Here is a 16,393-nt window from a genome sequence, read left to right as displayed (position 1 = left end):
AAGGCCCCAAGTACCGTCAACCACGCTTCATAAATTGGAATTATAACTTTAAAGTTCTTATGGATGCCGTCGAGGACTATGCAAGAAAATGGATAAAACGAGAACAGGAATACATTAATTCTCTGTCAGAGTGGTGAAAGGCCGTGTGGTCTTTAATTTTGAAACGTATGAAAGTTTTAAGTAGGTCAATGAGTACCAAGGCTACATCAGTTTTCAAAGACCCTGATGTAGCAAAAACATTGTCTATTATACATGACAAATATGTTGTCGTATCAACAGACAAAGCCAAAACAACATTGTTTTTGTCTGCAAAACGTTTTATATCCAATGTTTATTATCAGAGGTAGACGTAGAAGATAATAGCAATGATAAGACCTATACTGCTACCACTCTCTCCAAAGAAGAGATTGTGGAAAACCATAAATCTGTGTTATCCTCTTTTGGTCTTTCTACCAAGGACGATGTGATTGTGATTTACCGTCAATGTACTGGATTCCTAAACTTCACAAGAATCCATACAAACAACGTTTCATAGCTGGATCTGCAAAATGTACCACCAAACCTTTTTCAAAACTTTTAACTTCTATACTACCAACTGTCAAAGAGGGTCTGCAGTCCTACCACAACACTTGTTACTCCTGTAGTGGTATTCATTCAATGTGGATCTTGTTTGTTTGTTTGTTTGTTGGGGTTTAACGTTCGAGCAGCAATATTTCAGCTATATTCAGACAATGAACATGAAATTGATGATAAAATGAACATGAAATGATGATAAAATGATAAAGGAATGTGACACAAGGACAATGGGGTCGACTAAATTTGATTGCCACTGGAAATAGGTAGGTAGGGTCGGGTAATTTAGCCTCCTGAGGCGGAGCCCTATGGTTCCTACTCCGGAAGAATACCACAGTAGGTTTCTTTAACGTGCCAAGAACGTGGCATATTTCCCAACACGGTGTACCACTGTGGTTTGCGTCAGGATTTCCGTATTATAGCCAGACAACCCCAGCATGTAACACACCAGGGGTACCCCATTCCACAACCTGGGGCACATATTCCAGTTGCTCGGTGGGCAGAGCGCCCTAGCCCCCGGCTAGGGTTCTGAGCACTATTTAGTTGCCTTTTACGACAAGCTTAGCGCTGCTGCAGGCCTATTCTTTTAACACCCGGACCTGCACGAGACATGTGGATCCTGAAAAATTCGATAGATGTTTTGAAGACAATCAGTTCAAGACTATTATCTGAATATAATAAAATTAAAACCTATGATTTTTCAACACTGTATACTTCTATTACCCATACTCAGTTAAAATCCCGACTTAAAACATTATACATCGTTGTTTTTTCCAAAAAAGATGGTACACCTAGATACAAATATATAGTTCTTGGAAATTCCTCACAATTTGTAAGAAATAATTCCAAATCATCTTCCAAATATACAGAGGAAGATGTTTACAAAATGCTGGAATTTTTAATGGACAACATATTTGTCCAGTGTGGTGGGCGTGTTTTTGAACAAACGGTCGGCATTCCAATGGGAACAAATTGTGCTCCTTTACTTTCTGACCTATTTCTTCACTCTTATGAGGTTGACTTTATAGCTGATTTGATCAGATAGAGGGAATATCGTTTGGCTAGATCCTTCAATCTCAGTTTCCACTATATAGATGACGTATTATCTTTAAACAATCCTAATTTCGGGGATTTGATACATCGCATCTACCCAAAAGAACTTGAGATAAAGGATACTACAGACACTGTGAAGTCAGTCTCATATCTTACACTTAGAAATCGATGGTAAAGGAAAACTATTGACAAAACTTTACGACAAACGTGATGACTTTTCATTCAGAAGTAACTTTCCTTTCATCTGTGGCAACATCCCTTCGCCTCCTGCGTATGGAGTGTTCATATCACAACTCATACGTTATGCTAGAGCTTGCTGAAACTACGCAGACGTTTTGTATCGCGCTATAACTCTAACAAATAGGCTTCTGGAACAGGGTTATGTTGCTAAAAGATTGAAGTCATCACTACAGAAGATTTATGGTCGTCATCATGAACTCATGGATCGTTATGATGTATCCATCAGCACCATGAAAACTGATTTATTCAATAGTTTACCTTTCTTTGTTTGTCTACCCCGGACTTGACATTTTATGAGCAAGTCGGCGGGTGTTTCTAGAAACGCAGAGGACGTTTACCCTACCGGTGCACCTGGTCCATGCTCCCAGTTTTTAGTGGAGTCGGAGTTGCTCATTTACTTTTGTTACTTTGTATGTATGACTTTAGTTACTTTATGTTCTTTTTTTGTGAATGTCTGTTTTCCATGTCTGGTCTTTGTCCCTGAATTACATTCTTTTGATTGCCGCTATAACCTTGGTTCCCTTGATTACTCTCTCATAACAAATACTTCTAAAATTGATAAAAAAAAAGATATGAGTGTATTGACTGGTATATATACATCAATCTGAACATCATGGAAATGGTGAACTTATTTATGTGCCGTTTACAATCATCGATTCTTATATTGATGATAATTTCAAGGTTGCACATTATAAGAAGGGCAAAATACAGCAAAATATTTAACTTTCAGTAACATACAGTCCATGGATCGTTCATAAACAGATATGCAAAACAAACACGGTACATGTTAAATTTTCTGCAAATACGAATCATGTACTCTTTAAGTAGAAACAATGATGTTAATACGAGGCATGCAATTTCCTATCGTTTTAATAACGGCATGATTTTTTGATAAAGAGGTCTAAAGTATATTGTCTATGTTGTTGATATAATGCATTTGTTAAGTACAAAACAAACCTCGTTGATGGGAAAATATGTTCAATATCTCTATATTTATAACAGGCGTTGACTGCTTACAAGTGCATTTACAAAATCATGAATGTTTAACATGATATACTAGTTGAATATATTGAAGTTACACCTACAATTTATGAAACCTTTATAGACGTAATCGTAATTTAATGCTGATTATATTTGGTAATATAGATTGCTGTTTGTATATCTAACTGTTGGTAGGTGGGTGTACAGAATGATTACGTTTTTGTAAGTATCAGGCGAAATATAGGAACCACCAAATTTAATTTCCCTGAATGAAGATTTCTGAAAAGACCACAATAAGACTTCTGCCTCACTTGATTTATTCATACATATTTGAATAGATTTAGAAAAATGTTTTTTGACAAGTACATGTATTCAGATGTTCATTTTTAGTCCATTTAATGAAACTATTACTCAATTTATCAACATGAAGTGTAATATCTTCCTTAATTTTGCAAGTGCAAATCGTCAAATTACACTTTTTAAATGGTGGGTATTGTATCATACCATTTTACACCCACTTCCTGATACCAACAGAAACTGACACTTTAATATATTTTAAAGTGATCCAACCAAAAAGCATTACGTACCAATATGATGATAATGACACACTATAATATTTCCTTTAACATGACATATTGAGACATTTTAGGGATTTTTTTTTATCTTTCTTCAAAATGTTATCTTATTACTATATCAGGTATAAACATTTTTATGTCCTATTGAGTCAGGGCCAATAATAGCTAACTACTAAATATGGTTTATGTAATGTTGCAGGTTTGACAATGACGTCTTGTTGACTGTTTTACAAGTACATTGTATATAACGAGAATAGGTATGGTGTATATGTCAACGAGACAACAATCCCACCGGGCTGAAAATGTCAGCCCAAGGCAACCAATTGATCTTTAAGGAATTACAAGGAAATCTTCATACCACAAGGCAGGCTGCAGCTGGGTAGGGTCGGGTAATCTAGCCTCCTGTGGCGAAGCGCAAAAGTTTCTACTCCTATCGAATACCACAGCATGTCGGGAAAAACGTGAAGTACTAACTCTTAGCGACATGATAACGTCGTAACCATGTCCCCTTTATGTGACGTTCTTATAAACATATTGTCTGGACTTCATAACGACAACATCTAGTAAACGTTATCTTCTTTAACAACGCATTATTACTGAGTTCCACCACATTTTATGGTGCCGTGCCGCTGGAAATGGAATCCAAGCTAAGTCTAAAATCTGTTCGTGCAGAACACCGACGATCCGTGGCGAAACTACTGCAGAAATTCGATGATCGGAAGGCAAAAACGGACATTGGAATCGACGATGTGAAATTTCTCGAGGAGACGGTGACACAGAAACAGATAACTCTCAAAAACTTGAACTCTAAGATTCTTGAGCAGATATCCGAAGAAGTGGACTTCGAGCAGGAGCTCACCGATGCAGACGAATACATGTATGTAGATACGCAAATTTGCCGAATCATTACCAAGTAACGAAAACCACGCAAAATCTACGCAATATGTTGAACCTACGCCCATCAGAACTAACCCACATACATCTACTTACACGCCCACGCCTGCATATTCCGCAGATATGACCACTTGTGCGATACACTGAGTAATCATTGCTTCTTTCCCGTCCCGGAGATGCATACCCGTCCATCAGACAAAGTTATGTACGAGGACACGTCCATGCATACTCGCCCATCAGAAAACGCAACAATCATAGACTCCCAAAACTAAACGTACCTTACTTCAATGGTGATATACTGAAATGGCAGACATTTTGGAATTGCTTAGAATCGTCAATACATTCCAATGACACTTTGACACCCATACCAAAATTCAGCTACTTACTTGCTCAGCTCGAGGGAAGCGCCGCACAAACAGTAGAAAGTTTCGCTTTGACCAAATGACCTGCACCAACAAATGATGTCTATAGTTTGAGAGCATACGGAGATAAACTTGAGTCTTACGGGAAATTGCCATCAGAAATCAGAAAATCTATAGCGCGAGAACACAAGAAAAGCACGCTAAGTTTAGATAAACTACGCATATCCATCAGCGATGAAATTGAAGTACTAGAAGCTGGAAAGGGATTAGACGAGACGATGCACGCTACAGCATTTTTGACGGGAGCGCAGCCAAAAACAAAAAACAAGATGAAAAATAATACAACACGTTCTTGTATATTTTGTTCCGGGAACCATTTTTCGACAGACTGTACCAAAGTAACGGATGTTAATGCAAGATTGAAAATTGTAAAACAGAAACAATTTTGCAATAACTGTTTAGGAGCACACCGTGTATCCGCATGCAAATCAACAATACGATGTAAGAAATATTAATCGATGCATCACATTAGTATCTGAAAGGGAAAGGAATCAACGATGGATACCACTGAAATTGCAAAACCACAGACTACAGCTATTAACGTAACAGAAATGCATGATGAGAGAACTGTAATGCACGCATCACAAAGAAACAGTGAGTTTTTATTGAAAACAGATGTCGCACCAGTAACCTACAACGACTAAGGAGACCAACAACAAACATTTTATTATTTCATAACACAGACGTTAGCTGATGATCTAGGAATCGAACCGACCTGAAAAGTCAATACTCAACTGTCAGCGTTCGGAGATTCGTCGCAGAAATTGTGAAACTCAGATGTTACAACAATTAACATTCAGACCAAAACAGGAGAAAAAGTGCAAATAGACGCGCTAATTGTCCCACAAATTGTTATTCCGTTGCAAAACAAGATATCAAATGCGACACGCAACTTACCGTATTTGAGAGGTCTTAAGTTGGTACACCCAGTACGAGAGGGAGAACGATTTGAGATAGACCTATTTGTAGGCACAGACTACTATAAGGATATCGAAGGAGATCGAGTGATAAGAGGTAACGGACCCACTGCCGTCTAATCAAATATTGGATATTTACTCTCAGGACCAGTAAACAAAAGCGTTAGTCAGACATCAGCGTCAACAGTAATGCTAAATGTGATAACATTGCATCATTTCGAGGAAATAGAGATTGAAAAGTTCTGGAAACTGGAATCCATTGGAATCAAGTCATGCGAGGATACGGATGAGACAAACTTCATAGAGAAGTATAATAAAGAGGCTATAACAAACGATAACGGGAAATACACCGCAATGTTGCCTTGGAAACCAGAACTACCTTCAAATATTGCAGTTGCCAAGAGCAGGACCGAAAACATCGTTAGGCGCTTGAGTAAGGAGCCGTATTTACTACAGAAATACACAGAGATGATCAATGAACAAGAACGGAGAGGTTTCATAGAGAGAGTTCCCGACACGACGATCCAGACAATAAGCGTATTGTCCATTACATTCCCCACTACCCCGTGAAGAAGGACTCCGAGATTACTCCAATCCGTATAGTATACGATATACGATTGCAGTTGTAAACCACGATGCACCTAGCCTAAACGAATGTTTCAAGTCAATCCCGCCGGACTTAAACGACTTGACAAAAATCCTCATGAGATTTAGAATCGGAAAGTATGGTATCAGCACAGATATCGAGGAATCGTTTTTACACAAGTAGGCCTATATCAGAAAGATAGGGACGCAACGCGTCTCTTCTGGTTAGCAGACACAAACGAGTCACATAGAAAACTCACAACCTATAGGTTCAAGTCGGTATTGTTCAACGCCACATGCTCTCCGTTTATTCTTAGCGCCACTCTATTCAAACACCTAGACGAGAACAACACTGAAATTTCGGAAACAATGAAATAGGACTTGTATGTAGACAATATCATGTCAATGTGAACACAAAAGACGACGCTATAGCTTTTTTCAAGGAGGCCAGACATGTAATATCCGCCGATATCAACGACATAGAGCCGCTGACGCCATTGTACCTGTTATAGGGACGCCGTATTACAGTGATTATGTACCCTAGTGAGGATATTTGTGATACGAACACACACGCAAACAGGAGTGACATTCAAAAAACGTGTGGAAAGAGAGACATCCAAAATAGACCTGTTTTGGTCTCGTTGGAAAGCGGAACACCTCACCTCTCTACGCACAAACGGGAGACAACGAGAAGATGCCAGTGGGAGACGTCGTACAAATTCACGAGGACAAGAATCCGAGAAGCAGATGGTCCATCAGAATAATGGAAGCTCTTATAACCGAAAACGATGGACTAACGAGAGCTGCCGTCGTCAGAATAAAATATGTTACTGTTTCCCGACCGATCGTGAAATTGTATCCACTTGAAATTTGTGACACTACGATTAAAAGTGATACATTTCAACCGGAAGACAGATTCCTATCAACCGAGGACCAGTGAATCACCAGAGATTGCCGATTCGTGAAGCTGCTGTATGTGACAGACAGAAAATTCATAAATGGACAATGAAAGGAACTCAGATGAAGTGCGCATTTTAGATTCAAAGTGATTAAGTATTTTCATTTGAATCATGGACTTTAATTCTTTTTCCTGTTCTAACATTTTACATAAATTTCATTTCATGTAAAATTTTACTTTTAACGGCCCCCAAAATGTCGGGAAAAACGCGAAGTACCTACTCTTATCGACATGGTAACGTCGTAACCATGTCAGCTTTAAGTGATGTTCTTATAAACATTTGGTATGGACTTCATAACATATAGTTAACGTTATCTTCTTCAACAATGCATCAATACTGAGTTCCACCACATTTTATATCACGCAGGAGGGTTCTTTCACGTGCGAGGAACTTGACATCTTTCCCAACACGTTGCACCGCTATGGTTTGCGGTTAGGTTTTCCGTATTATGGCCTTACGACCCCAGCATGTAACATGCTAGGGTTACCACATTCCACCACATGGGGCACACAACCCAGTTACTCTGTGGGCAAAGCGCCCTAGCCGGGGTTCTGAGCACTACTTAGTCGCATTTTAGAACAAGCTAAGCGCTGTTATGAGCCTATTCTTGTGACACCGGGTCCGCATGGCGCTTAACTTCTATGTAAAGACCAACCATATAATCGAATAAATGTTAATACCAAAATATCCTATACATTCATATGACTGCGTGGACGTTGGTTGGTCATTTTCATCATTCGCCTCGACAATTTAATAACCTTAGAAAAATGGAAAAAAAATAAAAAAACACATCATTAGTGTACTTTAATACTTTTTAAATTGTTTTAATTGGTTATAGCGGTAATCAAAAGAATGTAATCTAGGGACAAAGACCAGACAAGGAAAACAAATATACACAACAAAGAACATAAAGTAATTTAAATCATACATACAAAGTAACATACAAAGTAACAAAAGCAAATGAGCAACTCGGACTCTACTAAAATTTTGGATCATGGACCAGGTGCACCGGTAGGGTTAGCGTCCTCTGTTTTTCTAGAAACACCCGCCGAGTTGCTCATAAAAACTCAAGTACGGGGTAGACAAACGAGGCAAAAAACTATGACCCGTTGAATAAATCAGGTTCATTGTGCATATGGATACACCATAACGATCCACGAGTTCACGATGACGACCACAAAACGTCTGTAGTGATGACTTCAATCTTGTAGCAACATAACCCTGTTCCAGAAGCATATTTGTTAGAGTTCTAGCGCGATACGAAAAGTCTATGCATAGTTTCGTCAAGCTCTGGCATAACGTATGAGTTGTGATATGAACACTCCAAATGCAGGGGCTGAAGGGATGTTGCCACAGATGAAAGGAAAGTTGACAATTCTAAATGAAAAGTCATCAAGTTTGGCGTAAATATTGGTCAATAGTTTACCGTCATCATTGATTTCTAACTGTAGGTCAATATATGAGGCTGACTTCACAGTGTCTGTAGTATCATTTATCTCAAGTTCTTTGGGGTAGATGCGATGTATCAAATCCCCGAAATTAAGATTGTTTAAAGATAACACGTCATCTATTTATGGGGAACTGAGATTAAAGGATCTAGCAAACATATATTCTTTCTTTCGAATCAGATCAGCTATAAATTCAGCCTTATAAGAGTGAATGAAAAGGTCAGCATATAAAGGAACACAATTGTTTCCATTGGAATGCAGACCGTTTGTTCAAAAAACACGCCCACCACACTGGACAAATATGTTGTCGATTCCATCATTTAGTAAACATTTTCCTCTGTATATTTGGAAGATGATTTGGAATTATTTCTTACAAAGTATTAAGAATATCTACCAAGAACTATATATTTGTATCTAGGTGTCCCATCTGTTTTGGAAAGAACAACGATGTATAATGTTTTAAGTCGGGATTTTAACTGAGTATGAGGAATAAAAGTATACAGTGATGAAAAATTATAGGTTTTAATGCTGTTTAATGCTATTATAATCTAATAATAGTTTTGAACTGATTGTCTCTAAAAGATCTTTCGAATTTTGGAGGATCCACATTGAATTAATACCACTACGGGAGTAACAAGTGTTGTGATAGGACTGCAGACCCTCTTTGACAGTTGTGAGTATAGATGTTAAAAGTTTTGAAAGATGTTTGGTGGTACATTTTGCAGATCCAGCAATGTAACTTTGTTTGTATGGATTCCTGTGGAGTTTAGGAATCCATTACATAGACGGTAAATCACAATCATCGTCCTTGGTAGAAAGACCAAAAGAGGATAGCACAGATTTATGGTTTTCCCACAATCTCATCTTTGGAGAGTGTGGTAGCAGAATACGTCATATCACTGCAATTATTTTCCAAGTCTACCTCTGATAATAAACATTGGATGTAAAACGTTTTGCAGACAAAAACAATAGTGTTTTGGGCTTTGTTTGCTGGTACGACAAAATATTTGTCATGTATACCATATATACAGTGTCTTGTTGCACGATTATGGTTTTCTCAACCGACCTTTAACTCTCCAAACGTTAAAACATTACTTTTTCGAGCAGCAACTCTCGGAGAAAGTGTAATATATTATTGTTAAGTGCTGGTATGAGGTCAATATTGTATCCTATCGTATCTTTGTAAATGGGGAATGCAAAGTTTGAATAGGAAAAATGTGAAACTCGGCATTTAAAACGCCTATTGAAGGGCTATTTTTTCTCATAAGGATGCATATTTTGTACATCTAGTGCTATGAATCATTCAAACAATTGATGTTCATTTTTACTATTACTATTTGGACGCTTACCCTACCGGTACACCTGGTCCATGCTTCCAGTTCTTTACTTCCGAGTTGCTCATCTACTTTTGTTACTTTGTATGTATTATTTTCGTTATTTTATGTTCTTTGTTGTGTGTGTCTGATTTCCCTGTCTGGTCTTTGTCCCTGGACTACATTATTTTGATTTCTGCTATAATCATGGTTCCCTCTCAAGATAATTTCTAAACAAACAAAATATCATCCTTTTGTTTTGTCAAGGAAAAAAAATTATTCAGTAAAATCATATAACCTGGATCTCAAAGGACTTCCGAAAGCTTAGTCATCAGGAACACTTCAACATTGAAAGTATTTTCTTTTTACTATGGTTTTCAAATTATAAGTTAAAATATAATACCCAAATGGTGCACCTGGTCCATTCTCCATTTTTAGTGGAGTCCGAGTTGTTTTTGTATGATTTTAGTTACTTCATGTTCTTTGTTGTGTGTGTCTGTTTTTCGTGTCTGGTTTTTGTCCCTGGATTACAATTTTTTTGTTTACCGCTGTAACCTTGGTTCTCTTGATTATTTTCCACTATTTGACTTTCCAAGGACAGTTATACCTCCAATAAGAAGTCACCACATAATATTTTAGACTTAAAGGACTTAAATAATTAAAAGTATCTTTCTTTATATTAAAGTCTTCAATTTGTAAGCTAAACACTAACGATCGTCAAGTAGAATTTCTTATGGTACATGTAATAACCTTAATAAGGGATCGTTATTTCGTTGACAGAATGGATCCTTTTATTTGGGCTTGTCAATCTGAGGAAAAAGGGTCGCATTCATTTTCCAGTATCTCTCACAGACTTTTGAAGATGTAGAATAGCAATAACAATCATTGTTTACGCTTGGTCTCCTTAATCAACTGAATGTGAAAAGAAGACACCCCAAATGATGTTGGTGGACTAATTTGGTAATAATCCACAGAGCATTTACAGAAGTTTTTAAAAGAATAAGAAAGACGGACAACGGTATTAGCTTTTGTATGATCATTGGTCCTAGGCATTTTAAGACATCAATAATAAAATACTGGCATCTTGAAATTGATTAAAACAAATATTAATTCTGGTTTGTATTTATCGACATTGAATTACATCAAACACGACATATTGTTTCAAAAAAAGTTGGATTAAATTTAACATCAAATAACAGTATATTAATGCTCCGAGTTTTTAGTGGAGTCCGAGTTGCTCATTTACTTTTGTTACTTTGTATGTATGACTTTAGTTACTTTATGTTCTTTGTTGTGTATGTCTGTTTTCCATGTCTGGTCTTTGTCCCTGGATTAAAGTCTTTTGATTACCGCTATAACCGTGGTTCCCTTGATTACTCATTAACAATGCAATTAATGTAACGTATAAAAAAGGCATTTGTTCCTTAATATAAATATATAGATCGTAAACAATACACATCTAGACGTAATAAATGGATGTCATTTTTACATAAATGTATATAAAGTAAATAAAAAGATATTTGGCACATGCATCACACCACAAAATAAAATATTGCACATGAAATATATAAAATGCGTTCAAGTAATTATCGCTAGTACAAATACATATATGAAGACTAATTTGTCAATAAAGTTTTAATCTTATAAACTTCTTTTAGTCCCTTTTTATTTCCCAACCCCTTTCTCCTTTTCAAAGATATTAAAAAGATACTGAAAAATGCCTCTTGTAAAAAAGTAATCACAAAAACTGAAGGTCAATCAAATTGTACAAAAACAAAAAAGATATATCATCAATGTAAACTTTGCACCAAAACGAATTATGTTCTGTTGTACATTGTAAATAAAACTATAAAATATAACTGAGTTAAGTCGGCATTCATATAACCACATTCTGTTATGAAAATGTTTGACGAAAGCATTGACGAAATACATAAAATGTACAGCCTATGTCTTACATTTAGACTTCGTAGATACTTATACAAGTTTTCATAGAAGGCATAGTCTAGCATATGTTATTGGATTATTATGTGTATAAACCATGGATGTATAAAACTCTTTTCAATATTTCTGATAAAAGTATGCGTTTCTTTTTAAGGTTATAAAACATGTTACATAAATGGTTATTGTATCCTTGTTCTTCAAACTAATTCATTGAACGTTAAGTCCCAAAAGCACATTTGACTTAATCTTGACCGTTTCATAGGCATAGTAATTAAGACTGCGAATGTAGAAACCGATGATTAAAGCTTGATTTTTTGATAATACTTTTTTTAAATATTCTCAGTTATACTGCACATGAGTAAATGAAAAGTGCGTTGTACATTGTTTCTATGATCTCTGCTACTTTGTCTTTTGGTGAAAACTAAATCAATAGTATCACGATTAATAACTCGACTGACAAGTCTTCGATGCTCTATGTCTTTTGCTTTATCCATTTATCACCGCTTTTATACACTTTTAAAATATTCTCTTTCGTAGCACTTGATATCTCTCCAGGGTTTTTGTAGGTGGCCAAATGACAAGTTTTTTGTATGATTCCCCCCCTTATTTCCATTTTGTATATGTAATTGTATTATGTTGTATTCGCTATATTGTGTATTAAGATCGAGCTTTTCGTGTTAAGGTTCAGGCCATGTGCTTGGATTTTGATACCTCTGAATTGTCCTATTATTGAGACTTCGATATTTTGTAAGAAGTAAGATCGCGCAGAATGATCTATTACCATTAGTATATGTAAGTGGACAGCATTGATACGAAAATGTAAGTGTTCAAAACCGTTGTTCCTTGGTTTAAGTGGAGCTCGTTTCTGTGCCAATTGGCCATTGTTTAGTTAATATATGTTGTGTTTTGTTCGTCCTCTTTATTCTTTATCTTTGTGTTTCTCAACACATATTTACTCGGTTTTTTCATCAGTAGTTCTTTTTTTATTCTTGTACTTTTGTTATAAGATAGCCATTTTCGTCATACCAAGAATGTTTTCACAGTCCCCTTCACTCGGGCACGGCAAATCGGACATTTTCGCATTGCTGGAGCACAATCTGCACAACAAACGAGGTGCCCACATGGAAGGAAGGCAATGCTTGCTTCTAAATCAAGACATACCTTGCATAAACGTTGATCACGAAGCTGTCGATTTTCTTCCAGTAAATGCTCACTGTCTGTAAAAAAAGATACATAATTATAAAGGTTCAAATAATTCACACCTGACGATCTACATGTGCATCTGAACTGTTTTAGTAGAGTGGCAATGCCCTCATTTTAAAAACAGCTAGAAAGTCAGATTCTGTACTTAGTTTCGCCATTAATTAATTTTTATGAACTTTACGATCATTAATCATTCGCTGAAATCAGTACCCGTGAAAGGTATGAATTTAGCATTTACTTTCAACATTACACAAGCTTGAATACTCGTGAAAATAAGTACAATTATAGTAACACAATTTATGATGTACATCTTTGAATGACTTAGTTTCCTTAGTAAACAAACGTACCATCTAAGGCTGTTGCAAGTTCATTAGACGACATTTCACCTGCGGCTCCTTGACTAGTGGATTTAAATGGTTCTATTGTTGAAATGGTTTGTTCCTCTGTTAAAGAGTTGCCATTGTTTGTCGCAATGGGTGTTTCTTCGACACTACTGTTTAAGGTAGATTTGTAGGCGGAGTTGCATGTTGCAACTATGTGATTTGGGTTTTGTGTGGTGTTCGATGATGTACTGTTCCACTCAAAGTTGTCTTCAAGCAACACTGTCATAATTTCAGTTGCTGTTGCTGATTTTGCATCTGAAAAAAAGAGTATATTTACACGTTCATGTATAATTAAGAGCCTGATTGTTAGTTGAAAATGTTTTCACAGAGAGGTGACCAGTCTGGTTTATTATACAATGTGCAATTTTTCCGTTGAAAAAGATAAATCGCTGTTAAGTCCATGTGTACATGTGAAACTCAATCTTAATGTTGTAATAAGGAGAGAATGGCAATATATCGTACCTATCTTTAAATATCGAAGCTTTTCTATTGCTTGTAGGACTTGCATGTTTGTGTATCCCATTTCAAGAACTGATCTAGCAGCAATGGTATTCAAAGGATTTTGACTGATCAGATGGATCTCCGTGGTGGCGTCGGGTACCTGGCTCTCATTGATGTGGGCTGTAGTCTGTACTGTTAAAACGTTGTCTTCATTTGTAAGGTTATCATGTGCAGCCTGCATGAAAGACAAAAAACTGTTCTAAAATGACTTCCAATACACATAGATTACCCGATATTTCTATCTGTGAACGATTGAGATGCAAACCTTGTCATTTGAAAATAGAAGTAACTCGAGATGTAAGGTGTTGTTATAATTCACAGCTTTTAAATTCGCATATTATTCTTTGCCTACGTTCGGTATAAAAAGGTCGAATATAAACCCTTTCCCATGTTTAAATAAGAACAACATCATTACCCTCATAAGTTATAAGTTATATCCTGGCTGGAACAGCTTAAACAAACATTCATAGAAATTTAAGATTTTTGTATTTTCAGTTTTTTTTTTCTGATTACTTGCAGATTTTTAAAATCTTTCTCAACGCATTTTTACTGAAAATATTTTTTTATAAAAAACAAATTTTGCTATTTTCTATTACATATAGTGTGATAATTTCCTTACCATTACTTGTTTGTGCTTTTCTTGTACAACTTCTATGAACTTTGCACCCTTGTTTTGAAAAAGATAGACACATTTTGGAAACCATCGGGCGTGTTCAACCCATGGATCATCTTCAGCCTCCCAATTCCGGAGACCACCACCACAAAAGAAGCATCTCGTGTAATCGTTATAGCCGGCGTAAAGAAAACCAGCAGTAGCCATCAACTTCGGAGTCTGATCTAGATATCCGGGCCAATTCTGATAGGTACTAATTCGGACTTGCAATGGGGCATAGTTTGGATACTTAGGCTTTTCTAAATTGACTCCTAAATTTGGTACATTTCCTTCCTTTCTTTGTTTGAAGCACTTGAATTCCTTACAATATTTTCATTGGCATTTAAAGAACTAGGTGCTTCGTTAGTTTCAACATTTTGACCAGGTTTAATATTTCTGGTGAATGTAATTGAACTATTGGCACCATATTCTGTCTGAATAGTCGAATTTTGAGAAGTACTAGTACCGATGTAATTCGGTTTCCGAGTTTCTCTATTTCCCTCGGATAAATTGTTCGTCGAATTCAATTGCGTTTTCTCTTGAATACTATCTGTTGTAGTTGAAGCACTTTGTGCGCTATTCATTCTTTCATAACCTTGTGCTTTTAAGCTGTTTAGTGACGTCATTGATTCGATGTTTTTATTTTTAAACCATAAATTCTTTGAATCATTTTTTGTATTTAATTCTAATTCTTGAATATAACCAGAAGCTCCATTTGAAGGCAATATTGAAGTTTGCACATTATTTTCATAACAATACGTTTGTAAATGTGGACAATTTGGGTTTAATCTTTCATGAACTTTGATTGGATCTTCTCCTGAAGTCCAATTACTATGAGATATACCACATGCATAGCACTTCACAGTATCAGAATTTCCAGTGAAGTAAAACCCTGCGCTAGACAAACGGCTAGAAAATATATTAATGTGAGTTGGAAAGTTACGAAATGATGAGAGACGAAGCAAATTATTCGACATCGCTTCAGTTATCTCAACAGTGCTCCCAGAAGAGAGAGTTGAAAAGTATGTTTCCAATGATGACGGCAGCACATCGTAAGTTAGCTGAGGCACGTTTTGTAGAATGAAAAGCAATTCCAATAAATTAGAATTACCCTTAGATTCTGTTTTCTTTCTGAATGTGTTTTTAATTGATAATTCAACACCATCCTTTTCTTTGCAAAGTAGATAATTGATCATGTGAGTCATAGGTCGTTCCTTCTGATTCTTAATATGAAATGAAATATCATTTATAGTTTTGATTGCCTTTTGTAACCGAAACCAACCTTGAAGATAGAAGTCTGATTTTGTTAATGGAACTGTTCTAGTAATCAAACATGTCTCTTTCATTTCCTTCCTGTTAGCTTCGCAAGTGCCATTTAATTGAGAAACATTCGTTTCTGTTTCTGTTTTATGCCTGAATGTCTGGTTCAAATCAGATATGTAATCGGTTAGGTCATTCAACTTTGAAACTGTTAATTTGACAACATCGGAAGTAGTTGAGGGCCAGCTGAATCTTCGTTGTAATTGTCGCTGAAACAAATTGCTTGGGGTAGATTTCTTGACGGAAATACACATCATGTACAATATGTTGTTTCACTAAATTATCAGGAAGTAAGATTGCTTGCAATCTCAGAAATTATCCTGTAAAAAAATGTCAGAATACATTAAAATAAAGGCGATTTATAAGTCGAAAATTAAAAAAATCTAAAATTTATGTTTTCTTAGCTGTTACACGAATAGGGAAATTTCTTAGA

At 36.2% G+C, this 16,393-nt stretch overlaps 1 pseudogene across 1 annotated transcript; it reads right to left on the bottom strand.

Moving 5' to 3' along the window:
* Positions 1 to 11,064: 11,064 nt before the first annotated feature.
* LOC148598334 (baculoviral IAP repeat-containing protein 3-like) lies at positions 11,065 to 16,280 on the bottom strand (annotated as a pseudogene). The gene is made up of 4 exons (XR_015918483.1): positions 14,608 to 16,280; positions 13,950 to 14,163; positions 13,452 to 13,742; positions 11,065 to 13,118 (listed from the first exon to the last, which is right to left on the bottom strand). The product of XR_015918483.1 is annotated as a baculoviral IAP repeat-containing protein 3-like (transcript).
* Between the last annotated feature and the right edge of the window lie 113 nt (positions 16,281 to 16,393).

The sequence above is a fragment of the Perna viridis genome, chromosome 14 (genome assembly GCF_037379345.1).
Source record: "Perna viridis isolate PV_CMFRI_1.1 ecotype Kerala chromosome 14, ASM3737934v1, whole genome shotgun sequence".
NCBI lineage: Eukaryota > Metazoa > Mollusca > Bivalvia > Mytilida > Mytilidae > Perna > Perna viridis.
This window is presented reverse-complemented; position numbering and strand designations above follow the sequence as displayed.